We start from the raw sequence: 21,777 nt of genomic DNA on the forward strand, positions 1-21,777 counted from the left end.
CAGTGGAGGCTTACAAGGGAATCATTGGAGAAGCTGCGTTAATATTGTTCGGAAGTTGGTGCTACGTGATACAACGACTATGAACGTAGTGGGAATTGGGTAGAGAGAAAATGATTATCCAATAAAATCCTCCACATGCACCAGAGAATTGTTTCTCAATGAAAAATAGCTTAACTATCGCAATTTCAAAATCAAATTTCGCGGTCTAATGTAAAAAATTGAATATCCTACGGACAATGTCCTAGAAAAAAGGAATTAAAATATAGATAGTTCCAATACGAGCTAGAGAATGGAAACTCGAATTAAACGAGTTATCTGCCAATTTGTCGACTTTCGATAACAACAACTGCAGTACCTAACGTTTCTTTAAGAAATGTTAAGAAATGTTAAGAAATGGTAAGAAATGGTAAGAAATGGTAAGAAAAGAAAAGCCACGCCTGTCTGTTTGCCTTATCTCGGGGCAAGGTAACAGAAGAGAAGAGAAGAGAAGAGAAGGGAATTGGCAATGGTCGAAAAAAGATTGGTAAGGCAAGACAGAGCAAAACGGGGCAAGACATGGTAAGGCGAGGAAGGTAGCGAACACTCGACAACTTGTGGATCGTTTCATTATCTTGGAGTGGTACTCCCGCGCAACTTGGAAAGTTTACCGCACGGATTGGGTGGGTAGGGGGGAGGGCATATCCGGCAGAGCAGAATAATCATATTAGCCAGCCCCGCGGAGCCTTTGGCAGCCACCCTCTTGACACGGTCCTGGCTGAACTGCCGCAAATTTCTCCACGCGAAATTCCTATTCGCCACCTCGGATATCATCGGTGTAAATAGCTGCTTGCTTAAGAGGACTATACCATCCTCTTGTTCTCTGCTTTGAATACGGACCGCCTGTATTATGCTCCTGCCATTTGCCACTGCACATCTTATCCCAACATCTTATTGTTCCTGTTTAATCTGCTCAAAAGCATCTTTCACGGATTGCTCGCTGTTGATAATCTCGATTAACGACGCATCATTGCAATTGACGAGTGTTTGGCAAAAGAAGTTGGCACAAGTTTGAACGTGAAAGGAGGTTGAAACACGCGAAAGGATAATAAAGCAGCTTCTTCTCACTGGTCAAATTAATCGAATCGAGTGTATTTGACTAACTGAGCCAAATATGTGAACGTTCTGATCTCTCGTCTTGCATTTCCTGCAGAAACGAAGGTAAATTTATTGTGCACTCCAAGTCCGTCTATGATCGTCTATGACCGTCTATGACCGTCTATGATGTAATATAGTAATGGATGCACCGATATTGACTTTCCAAGTATTTACGTCTTTCCAGGAAGAATCGAAAGCCTTGGGTGATACGTCAATATTTGCTTCTTCTATGATATAAAATCATTTTCAATGAAATGCTAGGTATCTATCAAGAAATAGACGAATAAAAATAATAAGATTCGCGGACGTCGAAATTATTTGCAGAAACGAGCGGAGAAATTCCATTCAAATAACCACGAAAACCACATTCACTCGGTCTTCATTTACAGTTAGCATCGAAAATAAGCTCGAGCAAAAGAAAAGCTCGGGGAGAGAATGCCGATTGTCGATGCTGAGATTGTTCTCGGTAAAGGAAACGCCAAGTCGAAGGAAGAAAATAAATGGAAAAAGAAGAGAAAAAAAAGAGCGAGAACGTAGGGAAAGAGAAGGGGCGGTTACACGTAATTAAATTTGCAACTGTTAATCGAATTCCAACGGATCGATATCCAGCGAGCAGAGCAGCCCGAGAAACGTGATAAAAGAAAGAAGCAAAGAAGAAAGAGGGTGATTTCAATCGAAGCGGTTTGAGAAAACGAATGATGCGTCGCGTCGCGTCGCGTCGATCAATAAAATCGGTGAAACAAACAAACCGAACAGACCGGAAACGACGCTTGAAACTTCAAATTGGAAATGACCGTGACAATGACCAAGAGTTGCAAACTAAACGGCTTCGAGGGGTTCAGGAGGAGAAAAAGAGATTTGACCCTTGACTCTTCAATCCTGTAATGGTGCTCTTCCTGTGTTCCTTCTATTGGTTCAATCGGTCAACCGTCGAAATCATTGATAAAAGTCACACGATCGTCACCACCGTGTAACTGGTGTACCTTCTTTCTCTCTCATTCCTTTTCACCATTCGCGATCCTTCTATTGCCCCTTTCAAATCCGTCTGGACAGTGAAAAAAGCCGGAAGTTCGAATGATTACCAAGCGTGGGGAAGAAAGGGGAGAAGCGAAATAAAGACTATGTTCAGAACAACCTCAACGCGACCTTCCCTTCTCTAATTCAGCCATCATTTTATCGCTTAATCGCTTAAACGCTTAATCGCTTCATCGAGCACAGTCTCTCTCTCTCTCTCTCTCTTTCCTATCATCGTGGATCATTGAGGCCAATGTAGATGTATGCAAATGCGTTTGCCAGAGATTGATGACACGCGAAAGATGTACAGGATGTCGTGTAACTGATAATGCTACAGACTTTGATGACTGTTTTTTTAATCATAGAATCGTTCTATACAAGCTGCTTCGCTCAATAAGTATCGAATCAAAACGATGTCATTCTACATTTTCCAGTTATTTTCTCACGAAGAATCATTATCCTTTCGCTTGTACCAGCAGCTACATGAGACCCGACGCGGCGCGACGCGGCACAAGGATCAATGTACCTTCAAACAGGACGATATTATCGTCCTGACTTTATCGATACCTTAAACGTGAATGCAATATTTCTCCGTTGTGTACAAACCTTTCACTCCCTTCTCATAAATCTATCCGCTGCGAAAACTCGTCGACGAATCTATTGATGTTACCTAGCGAAAAATATTTCCTTCTATACGATTCTAACTGTAAACCTCTATTCGTGAAATGTCACCAGGATCGAATATTACCCAACTACCAGAGAAGAATTCAGCTTCTGTCATTGGTGAAAGTAATTTTCGACCTTGCATTTACCTGCAAAGAAAGCAGTCAGAAACGGTCGCGTTTCAAGCGACAGAATTAATTAAGCCATCCACCCAGCGCCGCCGCGCCGCCGCGTGATACATGGAACCTGCTTCCGATTTAATTATCCAACGACTTTTCCTTACAACTAATGAATGTTCCTCTTGGGTAAGGTATCCTTCACAACGTAACAGTCCAAGTTGCGTTTTATTTGTAAAAAACACTACGAATATCGATAGAAATAAAGGGAACCGTGAACGCACTTTAAACGCTGACAAAAACGAGCAAACGGTAGGAAGAACGGTGTAAAACGAACTGCCGTTGTATTATAAATCAACGCTAACGAATGACCCGTACATACATCCGACCGTATTCTACGAACACTGCTGCACCAAAGTATTTCAACAGCAATATCTTTACAACTAACAGAGAACTCTTTAAATTATTCCCCGTTGATGCCGTTTTTTCCTTTCCATGACAAAGTAATCGCAAATATCATACATGTAGAAGCAGTTTAAAGAACAGCTTAAGCTCGACTTCATTATCATTATCAAACCCTATTTGGAAAAAAAAACGAGCAAACGGGAAAAAAAGCATTTTGTCGACGAACTTTGTCAGACTGCTTGTTTCGGTCTGCCGTCACAATACAGGGTCAATTAAAATTGGCTGACATGGATCGATCGTTATTTTCGTTGGCCGACGTTTTGCGTCCGTCCGACACAGGATCCACAATCGACGTACTCGCACACGATCCATACTACACCACAGCGTGTAAAGGGAGGACACAGGACACAGGACACAGGACACAAAACACACAGCACACAAACAAGTCGGCTCTGGCCAGCTTTCATGCACGAAACGTCGCACACGGAATCACGAGGAACGTGTCCGGAAAAGGGTGAACACACAACGCCCGCGCCGCGCCGGTAAAATAGGAGAAAGTAGAGGGGTTACTCGCATCGAGAATCGAGAATCGCCAACCAACGAGATGTTATCAGTTTCTGGTCTATTTCGTGGACGCATTGCAGTTTAATCAAAGTCACCTTTTTACCGACGGTATTTTTTTCTCCACGCGTCTCTACCTCCTTTTTCCACAAGGAAATACTGTCCATCGTTCTTTCCTCCTACGCTCGGATTCTCGCACGTTCATACGGGAATTACTGTACCGCCTACGCGGCGTTGCATTTACGTGATTAACGTTATTTAATATGCCATCCCAACGGGAAACAGTTTGAGAAACCGCATCATCATCATTTTATTCAAACTCGGTACCTATAGAGAGGGATACAGAACAAATTGATTATTTTCCAACAAAAGCGAAAAAAGTAAAACTGAATTTTTCAGTCTGTCGCTGGTTGAATTCTAAACGGATAAAACAATTCTAACGTCTATTCCAAACTCTCGTATTATTTCCCTTTTAATGGTCAGCCAACAAGTCGTTGATACGACTGTTCAAGCTGTTGATCGGTGAAAAGAACGCGTAGCGTCTCTTTCAGAGACAATCGAAAACGATTTTACGCTTGATCGTCGGTCCTTACTGCTTCGTGTCTTTTATGAGCCACGGCTAGTCAGGTGAAATGAAAGAGAAAGTGGCTGTCCGTTGAAAACGCATCTCGACGAACGAATGAACGAACGGAACGAACGTGGCCCCTGTTCGTCAACCACACGATCGAATGCCTCGTAAAAGAGCATCGAAAACGAGTACCAATACTATTTTCTACTTGAAATCAAACACATACAACAGGCCACGTACAATCAATAATAATAATATTAATAATTACGGTTGTAAAGTAAGACCATCTCATAGAAATGGTGAAATAGTAAAACTGTTCCATAAGAGAGAGAGAGAGAGAAAGAGAGAGAGATGTATAATCCAAGCCGCAAACGGACTAAATATTTGCGCCGCATTAATTGCAACGGCCGGCGCCGATACTTGGGTTAATTGATATTTGCAGAGTGGCCCGTGGTAATTCCATCGGCATTCCACTAATTAAAATATGACGCGGCGACGGGGACTAGCAGGCAATGTCGTTTATAAATTCAGCCAGGACACCGGCATGGCATCGCATCACATCGCATCACATCGCGATCCCTCAAGCATTGTGATTCGTGTAAACGTACCACAACATGGTTTGCTAGCTTCGGCTAACTTGGTCTGGTGGAAACCGATCGCTATTCTGCTAACAAATATTAACTGCTTTCGTAATTTTCCGATATACCGTATTTCCTATCCGTGTTACCATCTCTATCTCTTTTGGTGCTACGGCCTACTTGGTACTCTGGTACCCCGGAAATCCTCTTTAAAACGCTGATTGCTACGTCCTCTGAACAAGTCGCACCGCTTCCATTCACGCGATAACCTCTAATCGTTTTAATGTTCGCACGCTTATCAGACGGTCTTTTAATATGTTTTTCTAGGTATGGCTCGAAGAATACCCAAAGATAGCTGAGCGATTGTTAATAACTACCAACCCATTAATGAACAGATTCAATATGCGTGAAAGATATATATCTCTCAGCTGCAGAGGCTCTACACATATCTACATATAAGTTGGGTACATTGATCCGCGACCGTACGGTATAAATCTGGTGTTCGTTTGAGCATGAAATTAATCGACAGTACCTACATATAGCTTTCTTTATCGTGGCATGGTGTCGCTTCGAAATGTAATCTCGGTTGAAAAGTAATTATTGACCGGAATAGAACGTCCGTCCAGATACGTTATTTCAAGATGCATTCCACTAATTTGCAAGAAGAAATTCTGATTTATGGTTAATATGTATAAATTTATACATGTTCGGAGCTTTCTTTATTCCGCGGCCTCGATACTTTTAGAACTCACAGCTGTGCCAGGGATAATGCAGGTGCAACTGCAGGACACACGAATTTATAACGGCTGGCTTGTATACGCGACCGAGCTTGCTCGATTCGACTCGTCGCGTCGGCGTCGCGTCGTCTGATTTCTTTTTCCTCTTTCCTCCTATCCTATCACACGGTTCGTTGCCTGTCCGTCAGGAAAATCTCCCCCGAGGGAAGATTTACAGACTCGTAAATCGTTCCCGCGATCTGCTAGGAAATGATGTTCGATCGAGGTCGGCCGAGCCCCGACAAAGAGACAAAAGACATCACCGGCTTTGGATTACCCGGAACAAGTACATTTCAAATTTTCACGCGACATCTTCGTTGCAACTCTTGAAGAAATAATTTATCTACGATATATCGTTGGGTGTCGGGGAAAAAAGAAAAATCGAATCTGATACATGAATGAAAAATGTCTGAAATGTTACTTGGTCCGAAGCGGACAACCGAAGAAAAGAGTAAAACACGTTCCCTTGTACTTTTGCCGAAAACATACTAACATACAATTTACAGGGAAACTGGTTTTCTCGTTTTCTCGTTTTCTCGTTTTCTCGTTTTCTCAAAGAATAATCCGCAAGATGCGAAGGAAAGTTGAAAATTGGTGTTCAAAGTGCGGCAGAGGAAGGCAACCGTGATAAATCGACCGAAAAGGATACTAACTTGCTTGCCGAGGTTCCTACAAACGCTGGATACTACCTTTTGTTGGTCTCACGAGGGTCATAAGTTTCGTTGGGCCAATATCTTTTCATCTGCTACGACATTCTATAATGGTGATCATTATACGCGCTGAATACGTAAAGCATCGATAAATCAATACACGATACGACAACTAATCGTAAGTTTCATTCGACAATCGAATAAATTTCTTTTGGTCGAAGAAATTTGAGATTTTTACAAATTTCTTGCGTGTTTTGCTCCCTTAAGGTTACACATACGCTTCAGCCAGAAAGTATGCAGAGTACCTCTAGGTATTCGTGGCGGTGCTCTTCGAGCACTGGTTCACCTTGGACGTGTCCCGACTCTGACTCGCTTCGAGTAAATTCGATCGAATGTTACTCGAGCATCGCTCGAGCATGGCCAAAGTTAATGAAAAGCCCGATGAAGATATTCCTGGTGCAATTATATTTTCTAAACTAAATTTTATTCAACCTCACCGTTCAACTGTCACCGTTAAACGACAGAACACGCGTTTACCGCGGGTTCAATTCTAGAGCACGAAACGTCGGATTTTCGCTCGTCATCTGGCAAAAAGCAATACCTACATACCTATAGTATTATGTATGTACACAGCTAAAGGTATGATCGCAAGCGATAAAAGCACGGAAACAAACATACTGAAACGCTTGACACGAGTTTTACCTTTTCAAGTTGATGAATTTTCCGAGATTTGATCTGATTTTTGCTTCGTAATAATGTTAAATTCCTTTTTCAGTTATTACTACTAGAAGCAATATTTCTATAAGATAAAATTGTTAGTATGTCTCTTGATACGGTATCAATTGATTCATTAACTAAACTCAGAATGCAGAGAACAATGTTTTAAGCAGTTGAAGCTCTTTGCAAAGGTATTCAAGCACGAAGACAGCTTCCTTCCTTCCTTCCTTCCTTCCTTCCTTTCGCTCGAAAGTCCACGAGCAGGCTCAGCAATTCTGCAAAGTTAGTTTCGGACTACTCTCTGACCACGAGTGGCCATCAGAGTGGCATTCGAATGTTCCTTTAACACCGGGGTTAAGAGTGATGTCGTTACAACGTCGGGTTAGCCAACCACGATCGTTACAGGTAATAATACGGCATCTACAAGCCAGGTCGATGTTGTTCTACCCGTGGATACCGCTTCCAGGTTTGCGCGATTTTTTTTTAAACCGGTTCCCCTCACGAACATTCCGAAACGATTCTTCTTCTTAAAGGCGACACTCAGCCTTTGGAACATCTTCCTTTTATTCTTGCAAAACTTCCTAACCATTCCCCGTCTGATTCATCCTTCGCAACCATTTTCCTCTCTTTCTCCTCGATAAATCCTTATTTACGATTTTACGACTGTTGCAGTTACGCAACGAAATATAATCAGCATCGTGCAGCATCTTCCTCTATTTAACATTTCTTTCAGGTGATACGTTTTCCTTTGACAGTTATTACAGTGAAATTTAAAAGTAACCATTTTCACGTCTAGTCTATTGTATCATGTAGCACCGCTGGTTATTTACCGCGTGGCCAGTTTATTTTAATGCGGCCGTAACAGTAACTGTCTTCCGAGAGAAAATTGCATCGGCGCGGTGCGGCGGCGCGGTGCGGCGGCGCGGCGCGACGCGGCGCGACGCGGCGGGAAGCAGAGTAAATATCGAACGCGGCGAATGAGAAGGTTCCGCCTATAACGGCGTAAACTCTTTTGTAACCAACGTTAGTTCTGCTTACGAATAACGCTTAAAAGTTTACATGATTTTTAACAACTAGTCTCGCGTTTAATGAAAGATACTTAAAACAACGTTCGACTACGATGACACTCGGCTGTTAAAGCATGTTTCTTTCGCGCTGGCGAAACTCCATAAAAACTTTCGACTAGACTACTACTGTTGCAAGCCATCGTTTCCACCGGTTACGTATTATTTCTACCTTTAAACAAGTTGCTTGAAAGAAAAGTGCGCGATCCACTGTACTACACTCGTAGAAAAGTTTCAACTTAACATCCTACCTAACGATCAAATGAATATATACTACAAGTTAATAACATGGTTTCGATATATTTTATGAAATCAATTAATTATATTTCACAGCTTTTATCGTGTACGCCGTAAAGTGACACCGACCGCCAAAGATTTAAGCTAGTTTGAAATTACAAGGAATTTTTAACGAACTGAAAAAGGAAAAGATTGTGTAAAGTTTGTTTAATTAATAATAATAATAATAATAATAATAATAATAATAATAATAATAATAATAATAGGAAAAGCAGAGCTCGTTGAGAAGTGCCACGGCGATAATAAATTATTCGAGCTGGAAACGGCCACTTGATCCAGCTATGTTACTTAAATTAATTATTAAAGAAGGTAACGCGTCGCGTCGCGTCAAGAAGAATCTTACGAGTGAAATTCTGATAAAGAACAATCGGTTCGAGTGGTAGGAGGTCACGACCGCGCCCTGAGGAAGCGAGCTGATCGTTCGGGAAAGTGAACAAACCACGTTCCATCCCTTCCACCATCGCGGAACCAAGGTTCTCCCTTTGCTCCATGCCCATCTCTGAGGTTCTGATCCTACCATCCGTGCTCTCACCATTCCCTCCAACGATCCACCCAACAGCAGCAACTTCTCTTGGTTCAACCTGATCCTTTTCCTCTTCGTCTAAGTACTTCTCACTCGCTTCTTCTCGACCAACAACACCTCTCATTGTCAGTCTGCTTTCATCTTTCGCTCTATCTCTTCTCCATCTTTTCTCATTGAATCGTTTCGTTGCAAAACACTACTATTCTCTTCCTCTTTCTATCTGTTTCTGGCTCTAGTTTGCCTTTCAGCTAATACGTCTACTCTCTCGCGATCTCTGTTACACTAATATGTAACTACTCTCGAACAAGAAGCGAATATGAGAACAGTTTAGGCAAAAGCTGTGCCGTAAATGAGTAAAAATTCTAAACGCTCCTAAATGTTCCTATCTTTACAAACACGAACAAGTTGAAAGAACCATGAATGACCAATGCGTCGTGGCTTTTTCATTCATTTAACGTATCGGCTCGTTATTTTGCTATTTTTTTCAATACATGTACATACTAGAATGAACGAGTAGATAGAGTATCGTTTTAATGCAACTAAAAATATAAAATTTTCATCCCTACGCTCTCGATATTCCTAAACTCTAACGACACGGTTTCTAACTCTGTCAAAGAGATCGCGACTTTGACAATCGCGACTTGCCCGAAGCGTGGATTTTCTAATCCACGAAAGCAGGTCTCGTATAGGTATGTACCTATAACTAAAACGTTTCATTCGGCTACGTGATTACTATCGAACACCAAAGATACGCCTCGTGTTGGCACAGCACAATCAATTCGGGAATGCTCGGTAAATACTCGACGCTGATACGCTTTCGTAGCACGACTTTGACGAAATACAATAGATATAGGATGTGTAACTCTGATACCAAATTCAAGAGAAAAACGAAGAGTAGATTGTAGGAGTAGCTCTTCTCCTCCCAAGAGTAGGAAAGAGTAGCAGATGAAACGAAGCTCGTATGTATGTATGTACTTGGAACGTAGTTGGAACGAAGTTACTTTGATCCGCTGATCTCGAGATTAACAGATGCCCCAAGGGTTGATGGCAAGTTCGTCGTCTATCAGGGACGAAAGGTGACGAGAGGCTAGATTCCGGTCTAGATCCTTTGCTATGCATCGAATCAAAGTTGAAACTTGAAAAGGTAATTCCAGCAAAATTTATCAAATTACTCCTCTTTAACAGCCTATAGAAAGCAGCCTCCTACCTGCTATGTATCACTTTCTATGATTTCACGCATAGAGATTATAATTGAACTGAACGGCGCGGCGCGATAAAATACATATTTCGGTAGCTCGAAAGATATCGAATAACTGCCAGCTAAGAGTGGATCGATCTACAACAAAGATCCAAACGATCCAGGTAAAACCACACACCCTTAACGTCGATGGTAAGGGATGCTGTACAGGTATTTGACAAAGTATTTGTCGGAAAGTTACAAACGATACGCAGGGTGAAACGAAGGCGGCTCGTGTGAAAGTCAACCTTCTGAGAAGGGTCGAGATGAAAAGGTATATTGCTAGTGCCAAGATAACATTTTCTTCTAACCGAGTCACCTCTAACGATGATAATTTATTGTATTTACACGATATGTACCATGCTGAGAAATATCTGTTACTACGTAAAAATCGACAAGCTGCTGATCGCCAGAGCTTCATCGATTCATCATATTTATTTTACTACATATTCTCTTGAAGAAATCTGTGTACCTTTGCGATACGTGTTAATGCGAAGAACAAATAATGAAAGTTGTACCGTAAGAATCGTATCTGGTAGATTTTTAATAAACTATCGTGGGAAGAACGAACGAATGAACGAACGTAATTCGTAATTCGTAATTCGTAATTCGTAATTCGTGAGGGTTTATGCGTAAGAATTTATAACTCGAGGAAATGCTGCAACCTGTCTTCGTTATTAACAAGCATCACAATGGACACAAGTACACACGAGTACAAACTTTAACCTTAAGTTTTACGGTTTTACATAATATTAATTTCGAAGACACGTCCAAAAGAATAAATTACATGGAATAGAGTATAGTATAATAGTAGAAGCTTGATGATGAATGCTTCACAGATGAAAACAACGTTAAATATTTTACACACGCAATCAAGTTTCTTTTGAAATACACGCGTTCGTGCAAGCAACAACGAGCGCCTCAATTGCGTAAAATGCGAAACGAGTTTCAAACTTTTTGTTAATTGCTCTCGTTTAACTCGCTGTAACACGTCGACTCAATGGTCGGTAATTACGTTTGATCTGCTTCTTCGACGCGACGCGACGCGACGTTTCAATTAAACTTCGTAGGAACCGCAAGTAGGGATCCGCGAACGGATGTCTAACGACACATAATTTCCCTAATTAGCAATCCTATTTGGCGACGTTAAAACATTCAGCCTAAACACCATTGTAAATCGAGCCTGAAATTAAAAGATGTAAAAATGTTTTCACTTCTACTGAAACTCAGAATCCCACAAATTGCGATCCATTCAAGATTATTTGAAATTCGAACAGACTTTACCTCCAAGTGTCGCGCGCGACCGAGTTCAATCAAGTCGAATCTTTCCTATTCGTTTTCCTACATCAGCGTTTTCCAAATCGCGTTTCTCTAAAAGGTTCGATAAAAAACGAAGTTTTCGAGAAAAAATAAAAAATATTCGACTTATACTTCTCGTGATTACTTATTACGTTTATTTGCTCTTCGTTATTTTTTTCTTTTTTTTCTCGATCGCATTTCAACTGCAGTATAACAGAATCGAGAAAGCTGTGCTCTCTCGTCAGTCCGAGTAGGCGTATAATCAGGCGTGAATAAAGGCCGATGACGAGGCATACCGTATATTGAATTCCGTGAAATTGGAAGAAATCGGACTCCGTGTACCTTTCTGAATGGCTGCAATCGTGGAAAAATGTCTAGTCACGTTTACACGTGTACTGGACCAAGCGAATGTATTTCTTGCCTTGGTGAACACGAAATAAGAAAGTTGAATTAAAGGTATTTCATGTGTCGCGATACGACGTGACTGTCGACGTATCATCGATGAACGTCTGTAAACATTCTGATGACGCGAGTGTAAAATGAGAGAGATCCTCACATTTTAGCCACCATGATAACAGTATATCTGTCTACGTTTCGCCGATAGCAAGTTGTCTACCATACGTATATGTAGTTCGCAACATAACTGCACTTGGACATTGGTACTTTTTCATTTTGCTACGTGGTTTGCAACGTAAAATCATTCTAGTAGGTACTTGTTATACGACACTTAGCTATTAAAGCAAACTACAATAATATGCTGATTGTAAGATGGTAAGATGGTAAACTTGCGCTTGACCTATGACCAGCAACCCCGTGTAGAAAATTGTATCAGCTACCTAGAACAACCTGTCTTTTGTATCGAGAATTAGCAGAGTCGGCCAACTCGTGCCAACGATATATCTCTCTTTTCTCAGATTTTTACGAGCCCCAACCGTCTTTTCCTTTCCCGCGAGGGTAGCTCATTTTTTTTCCACGACTCGTCGTTAGTATCTGGAACAGGATGCTGCACGATGCCTCAGCCTTTAACGCCACTTAAGTGCCGTTTAACGACTTTTTTTGTTTCTTACCGTTCTGCTTTCCTCGCGTCACTCTCAACGCCAACGCCATTTTCTTCATCCTTTTCCATCAGCTTTTCGCTCATTTTCATCCCAATCTCATCCCCTCGGCTTCTTTTCCTCCTACGTCGAAGAATAATATCCTTTTTACCGAGAAAGGATCGCCGTGTCCTCTTTAAACACGGTTCACCGATGTCACAGGTCGTCTACCCTTTTGTTTCACCCTTTTCAATCTCTTAAATTCATGCGACACGAACATTGTAGGAACATCATATCAGATAGAAACGGCGAGAAATATTTCTAGATCCGATTTATAGAGGCCAAATTTTTCTCCATTATCGATAACGATTCGAAAACGGTAATTTAACGTTATAGGTACAACAGAATGAAAATGATCGCGACAGCGAGTTAACAAAAGGACACGATGCAACCAAATTAAAACTAATGCCTTGAATGTACTTTTCGTCAACCTGTCGGATCTTGAACGATTTGTAGCTCATTTACGCGATCAAGAAGCTTAATTTTGCTTCAACTATTAACCGGTGACACAATGGTTTCTTTCATTTAGTTACGTTAAAAATAATTTCATTTGTCCAAATATTCGCTAAATGTTCATTCTTGTATTGTTCCGGTTTCACTATTAATTTTTAGTAATGCATACACTTGTTACCCGCAGTACAAGGGTTTAACAAAGATAACATCCTCTCTCTCTCTCTCTCTCTCTCTCTCTCTCTCTCTCTAAATTTCCAACGTTGTTTTAAGGGATCCTGTTAAAACGCCGCGCCGTCCATGCGTTAGATGCAACAACGGTGATCGGTGCATCGGTTAATGCAAATGCATTTCGACCCTTGGTCCGGAAAATACACGGAATTGTATCAGGAAAGCTGATTGTACACCTCACGATTCTCTATAATCGGTCCGCGGTCGCTCGCAGACATTCAAGAATCGACTTGCTGTAGTACTGTAGTCAACAGTGGCGTAGAGTACAAAGTATACCTATACAACCTGAAGGGAAGTTAGGGTGCGAGAACCATAAAGGAGGAAAGAAGCGACTTTAGGGAAAGAGTCCGCGTCGCGTCGCGTCGCGTCGCGTCAGAGGGAACGAAAAACACGATGGGGCCAGGACAATAGATAAAAGAGAGGAAACGGAGCGGAAAGTAGAGAATAAAGGGGAGAAAATGGACGGTGAAGAAGGTGGATGTGGAAAGGTAGTCGAAAGATTTCTGTTATTTGACGTAATGATCCTAGCGGAATGCGACGAACGTAGAGTCGCTAGTCGGGGGGAATATTTTCTTGGCAAGGCAATTTTACCTGGCTCCACTTTATCCCCACCCTGGAAACCCTTCTTCCTTCTTGTCTCATTTTCTCTCCCTTCCGGAACCTGTCATCGATCCAAGAGGAACGAAGCGACATGCCACGCACCTTCGTTCTTCCGACGAATCTCTTTTAAGGCTTTGCGTTCATTCCACCAACAATAGCCAAATATTCCTACCATCAATTGTCGACTGGAATAATTAAAATTCCATCAGGGAATACCTACCATACTATCCTCTGAGACTGAACCTACCGTATGAATCGATTGTAAAAATTATTCCAACAAGTTAACGAACTAGAATAATATGCAAAAAAAAAGGGGAATAAATTGGTGGATACGTTTATACGAACCTTTATTTCTTTATAATTATTTATGCGTGCTAAAGTAATTCGGCACACATATTATATGGCACAGTGCAGTGTGTACCTATTTAATAAATATTGTAGAAACAGCTAAACGAAGCATAAACTTTTAAAATATCCCTCAATCGAAAAGAGTGGGTGGCGTCGAAAGAGTTTCGTGGTAAAGGGAAAAGCTTGCTACGTTACCTCGTACTCTCCAATATTGCCTGAGAAAAATACTTGACCTAACCAAATTACTCACCGCCCAACCCACCATCGTTTCCCGATAAATGTGGAGAAACCCTTGCGTCGAAAATCTACCGCGTAAAAAGAGAGAAAAACACGGAGAAATAGATATCGGCCTCTTTTTAATCGAGAAAAGTGCTCTCCCCGAGTAGATTTAGGGGAAAAAAGAAAAAAAAACATAGAGATTCTCGGTTATTTACAAGAACAATATCGTTTTAACTCGTTATATGTACTCGATATCAAACGAGTTTTCGTTTAATTATTAGAGTTCTTCTTGTTACCTGTTCACTGTTCACGCTTGAAGCTTGCTAAAAAATTTAACCGGAGTAACTCGGTATTAATTCATCGGTGCAATTTCCCGGACAAGGTTACAGTTAAATGGTATTCATGAAAAGCCAACAACGTTGCTGTAACATTCCATGTATGGCGGAAGAATTGAATCCTTTGGGAAACGTCTCTGAGAAACTCTATTATCATAGTCGTGTACTACGTCGAAACGATACGTGAAAGATTAAAAGATGCAAATAAGTAATTGTATTATTTTATACAATTGTATAATTGTATTATTTACTGGTCAGCTCCGTGAGAGGTGAGATAAGACTATGAGATATGTACTCTAGGTAGACTCGAAGTAGAGCAATCGAACGAGAATGTTCGACAGACGTGTCTCTCTTCCCTCTACTACATATTTCAAACTTTTCTTCACTCGTCTTCACCGTCTCGTCGTCATGCACGCGTCTTCTACCTGTATTTTTGCTTACGCGAATATTACACCAACACCGAACCACTCTAATGTACATACACGTGCATAAAGTACAGACACGGTTTCGCGTGTACCACGGCAAATATTTACGCGCACCATGTGTACGATATAAACGGGTGGGCAGGTATTTCGATGCGAAACTGCATTATCGAACGAGGGAGAGAATTGTGTGAAGTGTGCAGTGTGCAGTGTGCAGTGTGCAGTGTAGAGAAAAAGCAGAGAGAAGGAAAGCTGAAAACCACCCTCTATACCGACTACCCCTGGTCTTTGCTGAAGAATCAATGCGACCACCACCACCGTTGCTTCCCTGCCTTCTCTCCATAATCGTCTTCTAAACCCTCTCCCTTCTCTCTGCATCACACAACAAACAATCAGTATAACGGCCTTAATATGGTAATCAATGTGGAAAAGCCAAGACTGCTCACTCGCGCCAATCATCAAACTTTCTTATTAATAATTCCCCAACTCAAAGTTTCAAAATGGCCTCCAAAAAAGTTATAGCAGGAGTACATACATATACGAGTCGATGATTGAAGGATAACAGAAGACGATCTCAAAACTAATTTCAGCTCGACAAGGGGGTCGCAGCGGAGAATCGAAAATCAGACAGGTTGGAAAGGCATACGAGTACGTGACTGCAATGTGCAAAATTATTCTTGGTATAAGGAAATAGCAGTTGGACCAAATAGCACTTGACACGGTGGAAAACATGCAAAATACCAGTCGCAAGATTTCTCGAGTAGCTCTTTTAGAATAACGTAAAACGAAGAAAAGAATTATAATTCTAAATCTAATTTTACACCTCGTAAAATTCAACTACCTGGAAAGCAAAATAAAAAAAAAAATAAAAATAACAAACGTTAAGCAACAAGTCCCTTTTGAAGAATCTTTGCTCTTTGCTCGTTGAAACGCCGCGCCGCGCGCCGATCGATACTGAACGATTTACCATACGGAAAATAGAGGACGGTCCATCGAAATTTTTCGACATTTTTCAAAAGGACAAACATTATGAAACATGAGATGATGCTGAAAATAACAAGTAGCTGGAATTTTCTTTCAACATTTACCCTACAACAGCACTCTTGCAACAGTACATCTTCTTGAAAAGGATACAATCTTTTATGGTCGTCAGCTGTGTTTTCTACACCGAAAATCATTCTGCTATATTGGTTAAGTTAACTTTGTTGACGTACCATTAGTTACAAACGACGGAAACATGCCGTTAACTAGAAACCAGGAGAGCTCGCGAACGTTGTTAGAAGAAATAAGTTTCAGCTGGTTGTTACAGCGAGTTGCTTCAAGTTGCCGACAAAATTACGACTAACGCCATTTGCCCAAGAGTAGAAAATAACACGGAATGACTGAAGAGGAATCGCAAAGAAAATAAATTGATATTCGAGTGTCTTTAGGAAGGAGGAATAGGAAGAGGGTTACAAACAGCTAGAGAAGAGGATATCTATCTAATTCGAAAGACAACGTTGCAAAGGAACGTTAAAGGGAAGAAAGCCTTTCAGCTTGCAAATACGCTTCCAATTAATAATGTTTCTTCTGTGGGAGAATTCTCGCGCCAAGATCAAAGGTACCGTAGGTTACTTCTCTCGAAGTAACGGTAGACGGCGCGGCGCGGCGCGGCGGTCAGGAAGAAGGAAAATCAACCCCCGGAAACAGGGCGCCGAGGGCAGCGTTCAATTTAGAGGGAAGTCCATTAAATCGGCCAGGTGCGCGCCGAGAAAGACGAAGACGAAGACGAAGACGGACACGGACACGGACAGTCCTTTCACCTGTCGTGGCGGTTTTCGAATAACGAACGCTCAACCCTCGCCAATTTCCATGTTCCTGGCTCCGTTCGCGTCAAGCTAAGGCAAACGACGCAATGAGCTACCCAGCCTGTTCTGACCACAAATACGCTGAATATGCATGAAGGCCCTTGTCTCTACTATCGGATACGTACGTCCTCGAATTAGGTTTCCCGCAAGTTCTTCCAGTCCTGTTCGCGTCCGTGCTCCTAGCTTACTCTACCTCTCGTAATAACCTACGCGTCTCTACCCTACGCGCTGACACAGAACCTTGCTACATACATACTGCTTTTTCTAATCGATTTCTAATTCGAATCGACGTTAACTCTTTGGTCGGCAAACTTTTTCAATTAATAACATCTAATTAATGTAGGTAAGACTTATCGCAAACTGTGATAAGAAGAGAAGAGCACAAAGATTCCTAATTTGATATTTGATATTTTCAAGATACCGCAAACTTACATTAATAACCTTACATTAATAACCAAGATTTAATATTGTAGAATGTAATAACGTAATAACGCTCCTTTGTCTTCGCATGCGTTTATACGAGAATTATCCTGGCATTCCACTGGTTACGATTACCATTTTCAAATACGTGCAAAGATAATACGACAACAGAGTTCTCACGTGTATTAAGATGTAATCCGAGTTTCCTGCAACAGCACGAAAGAAAAAGGGTCTTTAACGAATTCCACTTTTCCGGCCGCATACACCACAGGAAAGTAATAACGCCTTCTTCTCTGCCCGTTATTCAGTTGCCACGCTGAATAATAAAGTTTAACGAAGAACAGACAGAGAATTCTACGCTGTTAATTGTTTGCCATTACAGGGTTGGAAATTAAAGCGGAGATACTAACTGCCTGGGACGAAAAAAAGTTCTGCGAATCGAAACTGTCTACATACCTACTCGTTTCTTAACTAACACAGTTATTCTTTTCTTTTGCGCGTGTAATAAAAAAACGAATTAACATGTACCTTTTTTCGTTTCGTTTCGTTTCGTTTCGTTTCGTTTCGTTTCGTTTCGTTTCGTTTCGTTTCGTTTCTCTGGAAAACTTGGTATCGTTGAATTAAATGAATACCTACACCGGTGAAAAATTGGAGAGCAATAATTGAAGAAACCTGCATATGTACAGACGCAAAAAAGATACAATCGAGCACGCAAAGAAAAGATTTTCTCTCTCGTGAAAATTCCATTTTTATACAATAGAAGAAACATTTTATTTTTTATATTTTTGGAACAATAGCTGCAGGGAAGAATTTTGTGCTGTTTAAAAAATAATTTTAAGCTTTCTCGCAGACTCGCATCGAGTTTCTTAAAAGTTGATCGCGTTCTCGATGTATGTATATTAAATTATATACATATTTATAGGAAATACCGGTCTCCCTCGATACTTCGTGGGCCCTTTGCATTCGAAAGAAATACACAGGTACCCGTAGAGTACAGGTGGCTAGGATCCGCGAACGTAAAATCAATATCGCCGCGCTGCGCTGTGGTTATCTACATATTGCAGACCCAGCAATATTCTATAAATAATCCGTACAACTGTGATGGCGAACGCGGCAGGAAGCTGAAAATCTGCACCCGTTATACATACATACACCGTGAAAAAGACATCTGCATCCGCAGATATCCAGCTCCCAAAAAGTATAATCAGCGACCAAGCCAGAGTGAAACTCGCTTTGGTAGCAAATACGAATTGACATTGCAAAAGCACTAAAGCCCCATGATTCGGTCTCAGTATACATTTAACCGTAACGTATAATTTAACCTTTATCTGCTAATATCTTTCAACACATGAACTTTGTTTGTTTGCGATAAATTCTAAAAAGAGAACTGTATTTTCCTCCTTGAGTAAAATCAAACGCTTTTTAACCTAATTATCTCGGTACAATATTCATGTATAGATACATTTCCATTGTGGAGCAATTCGTCGGATAAAGTTGGTGTGTTGTGGACTGCGGTAGCCGTGAAAAGTCAAATATTGAACGGACAAATGTCAATTGTGACAAATGTCAAGACGGAAGCGACGGCGACGGCGACGGCGACGGCGACGGCGACGGCGACGGCGACGTTGAGAAACATCTCGACCGAAACGCTTTCGACGTCGGTAAATATTGACGATTTCTTTGAGAACAGGACTTTATCGATGCCAAAAGCGCGGAGAGAGTCACGCTGATTTCGACGAGACCATAGTATTTGCTTGCTGGTAAATAACTACCGTCTCTCTAGAAAGGAAACCCCGTCGAGAACTAGCTAACGTTCGACCACAAATCTCTCCTCTAATGTTTACGTCAACACGGCCAACCAGAAAGAGCAAAAACAAAAACGCCAACGACCGATCACGAAAACATCGATCGCAGGTGGACGCTTGCTTATTATATTGGAAGCTCGAGAACGCCTAACCTTTACCCGGTCGATCTCTGTTATCCCGTACCGATGCATAATCGATTCGCAACATCGCCACGATCGCGATGCATTAAAAGAAGGAAAGAAAAAAAGAAAAAAAGAAAAAAAGAAAACTAAACTTACCAATAGTAGCAGGTAAAACTTGGAGTGCAAGCAATTCCTCGATACACAATCGCTCACTTCCGGTGTATGGAGACGGAAAATCCTCGAAAATCAAGGAAAGGGCACTGAATGTCGCGAAACACAAAAGGACTCAGAGTCACAATAAAAACACGTAACGACATCCGGCGGCACTTTGGAAAATCCACAGAATTACGTCGTCTCGATTTAAAAAATCCGTGAAAAAAACTACGGTGCGTCGTCGTAAAACTTGACTTGAGAATCTCTGGCGCGACGCTTTAACGAAACACAAATAGGCGCGTGGAGGGAGAAGGTACGGTACGATACGGAAGACGCGAGTATTCTCCTCGATCACCGTGTTTGCGTAACAAAATCCGCTAACGGCAAGGGAAAAACAGCACAGGAAAGGAGAAAGGAGATAAAAGAATGTACGGCCAACAGTCAGATTGGCACGCGGTCCGTGAACAAGCTTCGGAGCTTGAAAATTAGTGACACGTCAAACGGAGCACTTTCCCGTACGAGGCTCTACCGGGTACTGGGGGTTCGAACCAGGCTATCGAACGCACCTCCGCCACCCTCTGCGCTCCGACCAATAAGCGTAGCCGTCGTAAGATCGCTCGACCAATCGGCGTTCGCGACACCGGCATCGCCGTATATATACGCCGAGAGCGAACTGCCGCGCCACGCAGTAATCAAAATCCTTCCGCGACATCGCGCATCGCGCATCGCGCACCGCTTCTATTATGCGCATACACGCTAATTCCGTAAATTATTTTTTTCTTTTTATCGTAAGGTAACTACTAAATCGACATCATTCTTTTTCACCGTCTTTCTTTTCCAGAAGATAAAAGCAACAAATAAAAGATTTCGCGCGTGAATTTATAGAGATTTATAGAGAACCTTTATATTTTTCGCGATATGTATATACATATTTTGATACTTATATTTTATTATATACATACATATGTAGATACTCGTATCGTTGTAAAAAATTCGTTAACTGCAAAAAAAGAAACAGTCGATTACGAAACAGTCGTAAACGAGAAATAATCGAATTATCCCTTATTTTCGCTCTCCTCGCTTTGTACAATATTATTTATTAATTGTTTCTAGCTGCAGCCGCGTAATTGATGACTTTTCGCGAGCCACTGAACCACGTTTCGCGATACATATAGCGTTAGAACGAGAAACACAATAGCGAGGCGGTGAACGAGCGCAACAACGATACGATCCCTTGGGCAATAACCAGGATAGGATTGCCCTAACGCATATTAACGCTTCTAATTTATGCGAGTCCATCGACCGTGCGAGATCGGTCAAACCCAGTTTATTCCGTACTATTCAGCCGTAGTATCGCGGTTGGTCACTCTGCGCAAACTGCCAAGCATGTCACCGTGATCGCGTTGATCAAGAGGTACAAAGGGCCAGGGAACGATCAGAAACACTAACCACAATCTAGGACATTATCGATGGAATCTGAATGACCCCTCGTCATAATATAACGCCGATTATAGTAACTGCAAACTTTCTATTATCCGCTGATCGATACGCACGATTAGTTGAAACGTTGTTGATTACTTTATTGAAACAAACAGACCGTCGCGTCGCGTCGCGTCGCGTCGCATCGTCCTCGAAATCTCGAAAGTACTGGAAAAGATATTGTGCTTTAATCAGTCGAAAGGAATTTCATTATTTGGTCTAATTTCCATGGAAAAGCGCGAACGACTACTCACCTTTTGAATAATCGTTCGTAGAACTTTTCACACTTTGCCGGATTATCATACTTTTCTGCAATAAGAACGTTGCTGTGGCTTCATGCCGTGCCATTTTACCTCGTAGATGCTGCCATTTCTCTTGGCAAACGACCATAAACGTATCTCTATAATCATGATAATCATCAGAATAGCAACCGAGCGCATTACAACCGTTTCACAACGCTCTGGTGCACAATTTATGATCTAGAATATTATATGAAAACGAAAAGAAATGGTAGCTGTGACAAATTTCTGGACATATTTCATTGGACAAGCTACTAAAGGAAGTCTATTTTTTCCTTCGAGTATGTATTTTGATTCAGTTCGCTTTCAGCAGATAGTATAATAGTTTCCTTAGAATCGGGATTTCCCATT

General features: G+C 41.5%; 1 protein-coding gene across 1 annotated transcript in view; it reads right to left on the minus strand.

Moving 5' to 3' along the window:
* The window catches only part of LOC114876095 (protein turtle), a 134,877-nt gene extending 115,207 nt beyond the window's left edge, over positions 1-19,670 (minus strand). The window contains exon 1 of the mRNA XM_046285169.1: positions 19,652-19,670. The gene's annotated coding sequence lies outside the window, so the exon portion shown is untranslated. The remainder of the gene's footprint in view (positions 1-19,651) is intronic.
* Between the last annotated feature and the right edge of the window lie 2,107 nt (positions 19,671-21,777).

The sequence above is a fragment of the Osmia bicornis genome, chromosome 3 (assembly GCF_907164935.1).
Source record: "Osmia bicornis bicornis chromosome 3, iOsmBic2.1, whole genome shotgun sequence".
Classification (NCBI taxonomy): domain Eukaryota; kingdom Metazoa; phylum Arthropoda; class Insecta; order Hymenoptera; family Megachilidae; genus Osmia; species Osmia bicornis.